We start from the raw sequence: 9,525 nt of genomic DNA, 5'->3' as shown, positions 1-9,525 counted from the left end.
ATTTTCCAGGTGTTGTGTGTCTCAGTTCCCCTGGTTAGGAAAAGGGATTCCCTTCCCCCTTGCGCTTCCCAGGTGAGGTGATGCCTCACCCTGCTTCAGCTCTCGCTGGTCGGGCTGCAACAGCTGACCAGCACCGATTGTCCGGCACTCACTAGTGAGAAGACCCCAGTACCTCAGTTCAAAATGCAGAAATCACCGGTCTTCTGTGTCCTTCGCGCTGGGAATTGGAGACTGGAGCTGTTCCTATTTGGCCATCTTGCTCCGCCCCCGGTTGATTTTGATATATGAAAAAGTGTTGGAAATTCATCACAGAGAGCAAAAACAGAACTCTGGTTCAGGAAGAAAGAATGTGCCTTCTCAGATAATTGGATACACTGTCCATGTACAGATATAGATTATGTGAACAAATGGAGACCGCTACCTCAGATATGACAGCCTATTAATCGCTGCCTTAGTCAGTTCAGGCTGCCATATTGGAATACCATAGACTGGGTGCCTGAACAACAGAAATTTATTTCTTACAGTTCAGATATCTGGGAAGCCCAAGATCCAGGTGCCAGGAAGTTGAGTGTCTGCTGAGGGCCTGCTTCCTGGTTTGCAGATGGCTGTCTTCTTTCTGTGCCCTCCCACAGTGGAGAGCAGAGAGAGAGGAAGCAAGCTCTTTCTTATCAGGGTCTCTTCTTGTAAGCAGCTTTCCTTATAAGGGAACTAATCCCATTCATGTGGGTTCTATCCTTATGATGTAATCACCTCCCAAAGGCCCCACCTTCTAATACCATCACATTGGGAGTTAGGATTTCTATATATAAATTTTGGAGGTGGGCCACGGTCAATCAGTCCATTAGAGTAGTACTATTTATTAGATGTCTATTTTGTGGTAGCCACTGCTAAGCACTTTATTTCATTGTTAAAATTCATACTCAAAAGAGCACTATGAGGGAGGCAGTATGATTCCCATTTTCCAACTGAGGACACCGAGGCTCAGAGGCAGTGAGTGATGTGACCGAGTACACGCAGCTCATGAACCGCTAAGCTGAGACTGGTCTGTCTTACTCCTGGGTGTGCTCAGATGACCACAATGTTACAAGGTCTCCCTAAAGGCAATGGGCGGTGTACACAAGACCTGATTGCTTAGTAACCATTGAACATGTAGAGTGTGTTGTTTTGCCAGAACCATGGCTAAAACTTGCTTTTTTGTCCTATAAATGCTAATTTTGTGGCAACTGGGTACTCTTGTGGCCCAGCCACCTCTAAAACAAAATCACCCTTAGGCTTTTGGAATCAGCTTTGGACAACTACTTACATCACTGAAACTTAAAAATGGGGAGTAGTAATTGTACTTACATTTGAAGTATTATTCACACAGTCCTCAGAGAATATCTGAACATTCTTATACCTCTTAAATAATTTACAAATGCCTTGAATGTCAATATGTCAAAGTGCCAATGACATATGAAGAATTTGTCCATGTTTATATTTTTATATTAGTTGGGGGAGCACACAATTCCCCCCAAATTGTAAAACCCTATCATTTATGGAAAAAGCCCAAAAAACCTGCCAGGTTTTTCTGGTCATAACAATTTTGTTTTGGCTTGATCTACTTTTTCTGGTATTTCAAAGAGTTGTGATTTTCTTACAGACTCTGTGATGTTAATTATATGATAGCAAAATGCTGTCTCTTTGCAATTTTGTAAATAGGTCTGAGAATAAATTAGGGTGGTGGGAGTAACCACCTTCCAAATGTGGATGCCAAGGTTATGAGTTTTGTTTTCTTGAGCATTGAGGTTACTGTGGGTGAAATGAGTGACTCTCTCAAAATTGGGCAGGAAAACTGAGACTACCAGTTCCCAAGGTAGCATCATTTTTTTGGGTAGGTCAGAGGAAATGTGGGAAGGAATCATGTGGGAGGGTCATGCAAAGGTGATGCTCTCCTACACTGTCCCCTTTAGAACACTCTTGACATAACCACCTAAGCCATAGCCCCCTCCTGAAAGGTTCCTACATAAAAATCAGTGGGTTGAAGTGTGTCCCTCCAAAAGATACGTTGAAGTCCTAACCTCCAGTACCTGTGAATGTGGTCTTACTTGGAAGTAAGGTCTTTGCAGGTGTAATCAAGTTAAAATAAGATTCCTGGAGTGGGCCCTAATCCAATATGACTGTGTTCTTATAAGAAGAAGGAAATTTGGACACGGGCACATACACAGCGGGCAGATGGCCAAGTGAAGATAGAGACAGATTGGAGTTATATGACCACAAACAAAGAATGCCTGGAGCTACCAGAAGTTGGATGAGGCAAGGAAGTCTCTCCTCCTATAGCGACTTTGGATGGAGCATGACCCTGCTAACACCTTGATTTTGGACTCCTAGCCTCCAGAACTATGAGAATAAATTTCTGTTGTTGTAAGCCACCCAGTTGGTGGTACTTTGTTGCAGCAGCCTTTGGAACCTAATACAGTCAGTGACACTGGCTATTACTTAGAAATACTCAAGGAGCTCTTGGAAAATACCAATGCCTGAGCCTCCACCCTAGATGGGTAGAAACCAGATTTCCATGGTTTCAGCCTTGGACTGGACATTTTTTAATGCCCTCAGGTAATTCCAGTGTGTGGCCAAGGCCGTGAACCATTGATATAGGTCATTATTGTTGTATCCCAGACCCACCTTTTCCAGGCTACAACTAATGAGGTCAGTGATTGGCACATAACCCAAAGGTAGGTATGACCCGCCTTTACAGTTCAGTAACTCTGCCCGACGTGATGCAATCAGATCTTCTCTATTAGAATATTAGAATGTAAGGTATCATACAATATTAGCAGACAGTTGAGGGGCAGAGAAATGGAGAGAAGGCAGTGGGGAAAAGCCCAAAGCAGGAGAAGCCATGGGTGAGAGCAAGGTCTGGGGCAGAAAAGTCAGTAGTGGGGAAGTTGGGGAGGAGCTGCGGAGAAAAGCAGAAATGCAGGTGTTCAGTCTGAGCCTGGAAGGCTTCTTGGGTTGCTATAGAATCCTCAAAGTGACCAACAGAGACCCGGTGCTGCTGTGGTATCAGCAACAGGGATGAAGGAGGCTCCATTCTCTACCACCTTGTTGCTCTGTGTGATCTGTGGACTGGCAGCAGTAGCATCACCTGGGAGCTTATTAGAAATGCAGAGTATTAGGCCCCGCCTTCCACCTCCTGACTCCAGACGGCCAGATGATTCATTTGCTCATTGAGTTTGACAAGCACAACTGTCTAAGGCCTGGCTGAGTAGCCCCAGTGTCACTTCCTGAGCTTCCTTACTCCTGTTTTTCCTTATGCAAGTTGAATCACTTGAGGAAATCTGAAGGAGATGGGGGTCTCTGTTTCTTGCAGCCTGAATGATCTTCCCTAATGGAAGGCAGAAATAATTTTCTGTGTAAGAGCTCTGTGAAGCTGGAGAGATTTTGAAAATGAGGCTGGGTGTTAGGGATTGCTGGAGGCTACCTGTGCCATTCATCGTAGTTTGTATGATTTCAATAATACTTGGTCCCACCGAGGCAAAGCTTTACAAATATCTCTGGTTCAGTGGTTCTCAGAGTGTGGTGTCTGCACAAGCAGCTTCAGTATCTCCGGAAAACTTGTTAGAAATGCAAATGCTCAGACCCCACTCTAGACCTGCCAAATCAGATTTTCTCAAGGCCCGGCAGTCTGTACTGTAACAAACCCAGCAGATGGGTCCGGGCCCACTAAAATCTGAGAACTGCTCTTGTCTATCGTTTTACGCCATTGATTCTCTCATCTTCTGAACTACTGGGCAAAGGACCTGGGCATGTCACTTCTAATCTTTTGATAATAACACCGGTGGGGATGCTCTGTTTGTAATGATCCCAAACTGAAAATGACCCGTATGCCTGCAACAGCAGAATGGATAAAGAAAGTATGGCACATTCATACACTGGAAGATAGCAAGGGAGATGAATGATTTACAGCTGCAGACCCAATTTTGAATGAAAGAAGCCAGACACAAACGAGTTCATGCTGTATGATTTCATTTGTATAAAATATATAAACAGGCAAAAATAACCTATGTTGTGAGAAGTCAGGCTTTGCTCACATTGCTGCATCTCCCTGGGATATTTTCCCTTCCCCACCCTGTCCCCTCAGCTCTTCCCTGTCTAGATTTCGAATCACCCTGTCATTCTCAGCTTAGATGTACTCTTTTTTTTTTTGGAGATGGAGTCTCTCTCTGTTGCCCAGGCTGGAATTCAGTGGCTCGGCCCACTGCAATCTCCTCCTCCCGGGTTGAAGCGATTCTCCTGCCTCAGCCTCCCTAGTAGCTGGGATTACAGGCACATGCCACAATGCCTGGCCTTTTTTTTTTTTTTTTTTTTTTATTTTCAGTAGAGACGGGGTTTCACTGTGCTGGCCAGGCTGGTCTCAAACTCCTGACCTCAAGTGACCCGCCTGCCCAAGCCTCCCAAAGTATTGGGATTACAGGCATGAACCACTGCGCCTGGCCTTGGATGTACTTTTTCAGAATCTTTTTCTATCACCTTGTTCAGAAGTCATGCGGGAGAGGGTATTTCCTGGAAGGAGACACGATGGGGCATGTAGGGGGCATTTGTAATGTTCTGTTTCTTGCTATGAATGCTTGTGACAGTGGTGTGTTCTTTTTGTAAAAAATGTATCAAGCTGTAAGCTTACCATTTTTGCACTTTTCTGTATGTATGCTGTTATACTTCCATATAAATTTTTAAAAATACTGGTGGGTGTTGTAAAGTGTTTGGATCCTGATGTGATTTTCCTACAGCATTTTTTTTTAACAGCCTATAATTTGAGGTTTTGGTCCCATCTCTTGCTTTCAATGCATGACATGAGGAACATTAGTGACCCATGTGGTTGTGTGGATTAATTTCTAAAACCTCACTTGGAACAGAATGCTAACAGTTGAAAATGATTAGGAGTTAGTGCTTTAAAATACATCTTGGTAGTGTTTTAGGGTTAAGTTTTGTCAATGTAATTTAGTTTTTAATTAATGAATGACTTCCCCAGATTGTTTTTTTTTTAAAAATAGTGGTTTCACTGTTTTTCTTTTCCCCTAGAGAACCTTCTTAAATCATGTTTGGAATTTCATAAAAGAGAAAGTGTCTGTGTGATTATTTGTTCTCCGTAAGGTGGTAAATACATTGGCAGAGCTTTTTGAGGAAGCAATTTTATTGAGTAACATGAGCCTCTCGGAGATGCTTTAAACTTACAATGAATATATTCACAAATCATTACAGCTTCTTTCCAAAAAGCACAAATACTTATTACGTATGCCTGGCTTAACCTGAATTTTAGATAAGTAACATGAAGGAGAAACAACAACAACAAAAAACCCAGCACAATCAGCATTTATTCAAACCCCACATGGCATGGTGCGGCCCCTCTGCTGTTATAATTGACAGGGTAGTTTAGGAAAGAGTAATGCTCCCCTCTGACAGTTGCAGGGCCTGGTCTTATTTGCATTACACATATTGGGATTTAATGGGAAAATCCCACTGCAACTCTATCCTAATTAGATTCCTGGGTTTTGGGGTAGAAGGAACCTGTAAGGTCCCTTTGTGCAATCTGCCTATTTGACGGTAAGTGAAACGAAGCCCACAGAGGCTAAGTGACCTCCCCAAGGCTGTAGGCTGGGTTAGTGAAAAAGCTTGGCTGTGAACTTGGAGTTCTGGGTTTTTTCCATGGACAAGGTGAAAGTCTAGCAGAGAGCTGGTCTCCGTAGAGAGGGTCGGGAAGTGATGGGAGCCTGAGGACCTAAAGCAGCCCACGCCACTTTCCAAAGTGGGGTAGGCTCACACTGGAAAACTCAAGCATTCCAGTCTGGCCTCCTTCCCTGTTTCTCCTACAGCATATTCAGACTGGAGTATTGTATTAGTCCATTTTCACGCTGCTGAAAGACATACCTGTGACTGGGAAGAAAAAGAGGTTTAATTGGACTTACAGTTCCACATGGCTGGGGAGGCCTCAGAATCATGGCGGGAGGTAAAAGGCACTTCTGACATGGGGGCAGCAAGAGAAAAATGAGGAAGATGCAAAGGCGGAAACCCCTGATAAAACCATCAGATATCGTAAGACTTATTCACTACCATGAGAACAGTATGGGGGAAACCGCCCCCAGGATCCAAATTATCTCCCACCAGGTCCCTCCCATAGCATGTGGGAATTAAGGGAGTACAATTCAAGATGAGATTTGGGTGGGGACATAGAGCCAAACCATATCAAGTAGAGTCTTATTAAAATATCATTTTATTATTATTATTATTTTATTTTTTGATACATTGTCTCCCTCTGTCACCCAGGCTGGAGTGCAGTGGTGTGATCTTGGCTTATTGCAACCTCCACCTCCCAGGTTCAAGTGATTCTCTTGTCCTAGCCTTCCAAGTAGTTGGGGTTACAGGCACGCACCACCATGCCCAGCTAATTTTTGTATTCTTAGTAGAGACAGGGTTTTGCCATGTTGGTCAGACTGGTCTCGAACCCCTGACCTCAGGTGATCCGTCTGCCTTGGCCTCCCAAAGTGCTAAGATATCAGGTGTGAGTCACTGTGCCAGCCTAAAATATAGTTTTTTAAAGAGTAAAATATAAAGACATACCTAATGCTTGCATGATGCATATGCTCTGGAAAAATCTGTGGATTTTCTTCTTTACATCTTTGTCTACCAATTCAAATCAGTGCACTAGGTTTTGAAAGCCTGCCACTTGCCAGGCACATAGGTAGATGTTGGGGATTTGACTGTGATCAACACTCTCTCTACCCTCATGGTGATGAACAAGGACAGATATTGAATAAATCATCTTGAAGGGGAAATGAATGGTGTTGAGAGGTATGTAGTAGGGTACTGAAGCTACAGAGAAAGATCCAGCAAAGCCAGGAATGGTAGGAGGAGTTGGCTTTAGCAGGGGACATGCTGGGCTGGGGACAATGTCCTAGAAAAAAGTATGATGTGCAAAGTTTGGATTCCAGAGACGCAGTGTCACTGTCAAGGAGGCCTCTGCATCTTCATCCCTCAAGATCTGAACTGCTCAACCCTAGGTCTGTGAGCCAATAATTTTTTGTGTGTCTAATCTTTTTCAAACCACACTAAACATATTTCAGGAGGCAAGTATAGCCAAAACACAATTATTATGCAGTGGTTTATCAGAGAAATACAAGGAAAATTTTAAAATCTGTTGCTGTCCTCAAAGAGGCTTAGCCCCACTTTTCCACATTTCTATGGGCATAGGATAGAATCGCTGAGTATAGATTGATGAAAATATCATTTTTAAAAAGTAAAATATAAACACTTTCCTATTGCCTGCATAATGCATATGTTCCAGACAAATAGTAGAAAAATATATTTCCTGTGTGAGTCACCTTTTTTCTAGACTGTACTATTAGTGTCTTCAGCCTTTCCGTGAATCAGTCGTTTTCCAGATCATTCTCCACCTCACCCTCTGATAATTATAACATGGATATAACTCAGAAACAGCCCCCACATTTCCCTCTTTGATTGGAGGGTGGGGAAAGATACAAACACAGAATTTAAAATTTAAATGTAAATTAAATTAAATTAATTGCTTATACAATAAGAAAATAAGTTAATTGTTTTTGTAGGGGTGGGGATAAGATGTGAACACAGAATTTTAAATTAAAATTTAATTAAATTTAAAAATTAAATTAAATTAAAATTTAATTTTAATTAAAAATTCTGTGTTCATATCTTTTCCCCACCCCTACAACCAAAGAGGAGAAGTGTGAGGGCTGTTTGTGAGTTGTATTCACAATATAATGATCAGAGGGTGAGGTGGAGAATGATCAGGAAAACAGCTCATTCAAGGAAAATCTGATGACACTAACATAGTATATAGTCTAGAGAAAATGTGACTCACGCAGGAAATAATTTTATTGTACCAGTCAGGGAATTTTACTTCAACCAGCAGAAACTGCTGCTGGCTCTCTTAAGCCAAAGTGACATTAATTGAAAGGGAATTTGGGCTTGCACAAGTAGGGGTTAAGGTTAGAGACTGGGGTGGAAGATTAAGTGGAAAGTAAGGGAAGTGTAGGCATGGTCAGGACCCAGGAAATGCCTCCTACAAATGCCACCAATGTCTCCCAATATCCCCTCCGCATTTGTGGCACTTGCTCAAGTCTAGACAAGTAAACATCTTACTGTCTAAGGGTACATACCGGACCCTGTCTATGCAGAAGGAGGCAGAGGAGGCCAGCACTGGGAAACACCCTTATATCAAGACTGTACAATATAGGAATATACAAATTGAGAATGCAGTCAACAGTGGTTTGTTTTCTTGCTTATTTTTGTCCTTGCTTGTTTATTTTCTCTCTTGCCTCTGGGGTATAACCTCTTCAATAACAGCCGCTTCATCTGTTGTCTGCCTCTGGATCCCTAAGCCCTCAAGAGTAGACATTCAATAAATAGCTGTGGAATGTATTAATGGAGGAACATTCAGGAGACGTAAACTTATTCCACATTGTTGTATGTGTAGACAAAGGTGAATGTACCATTTTTATAGGGTTGTGGACTTTGGTTCAAGATAAGGAAGATTTTTCTAACAGAGTTATCTAGCAATATCATACCCCATTTCATGAGTAACTGGCCTCTGAGTGTGAGAAGGAAGCAGCAATGAGATTTCAACGTGGACATCCACTACTGCTTCCTGTGACAACAGTACTTATAAACTTTTGTTTGGGGCTTCCCTTCCCCACTCTCAGGCCATGTGTTTTCTGGAAAGTTCATTCCACTTTCAAATCCAGAGGCTAATCTGACTGGTAAATCCCATCACCCTGGTCACAGTGACTGTTTCACTTCCCCCCACCCCTACAACCAAAGAATGACCCAAATCAGGTCAAGCAGGGCAGCCAACCAGATCCAACCCAGGACTTTTGTTTGAGCCATAGAGAAAACAGACTCTCTTTTGAGGGATCTGGTGTCATAAGAATGGGGTCCAGGAGTAGCCAGGGACCCTCGCATGAAACTTCAGAATGAAGCTGACATGGAAGATGTCAGTGAAAGAGGGAAAGCCTGGTCTGTGTGTGCTTGAAGCCAGATCCACTCAGAATTCTTATAATGTGAGCCAAAATTTTTCCTTGGATTGGTTTTTCTGTTAGAGCAACAAAATGAGTCTTAAGTAATATGAGTGTTAATTCCAATTAATTGCTAGTGACTGTCCCCAGCACTGTGTTGAGGAGGTTTCCAAGGGCCAAATCCGACCCTCATCTCAAAGATGTCTACATCCTAATCCCTGGAGCCTGTGAATGTTGACCACACAAAAGTGTGGTTTAAAAAGACTTGTTGATGTGATTAAATTAAGGATTTTTTTTTTCTTTGTGCTAATTATAAAATACCAATTTATTCCCACAAACAGTGTATAAGCATTCCTCATTTACATTTTTTTTTTTTTGGTTTCTTTTTTTTTTATTTTTTTATTTTTTTATTGTTTTTTTTATTATACTTTAAGTTCTAGGGTACATGTGCATAACGTGCAGGTTTGTTAAATTAGTACAAATTTACTTTGTGCTAATTATA

Source organism: Colobus angolensis, unplaced genomic scaffold (assembly GCF_000951035.1).
Source record: "Colobus angolensis palliatus isolate OR3802 unplaced genomic scaffold, Cang.pa_1.0 Scaffold197, whole genome shotgun sequence".
Lineage (NCBI taxonomy): Eukaryota > Metazoa > Chordata > Mammalia > Primates > Cercopithecidae > Colobus > Colobus angolensis.
The sequence above is the reverse complement of the archived record's forward strand: the minus strand, read 5'-3'. Positions refer to the sequence as shown.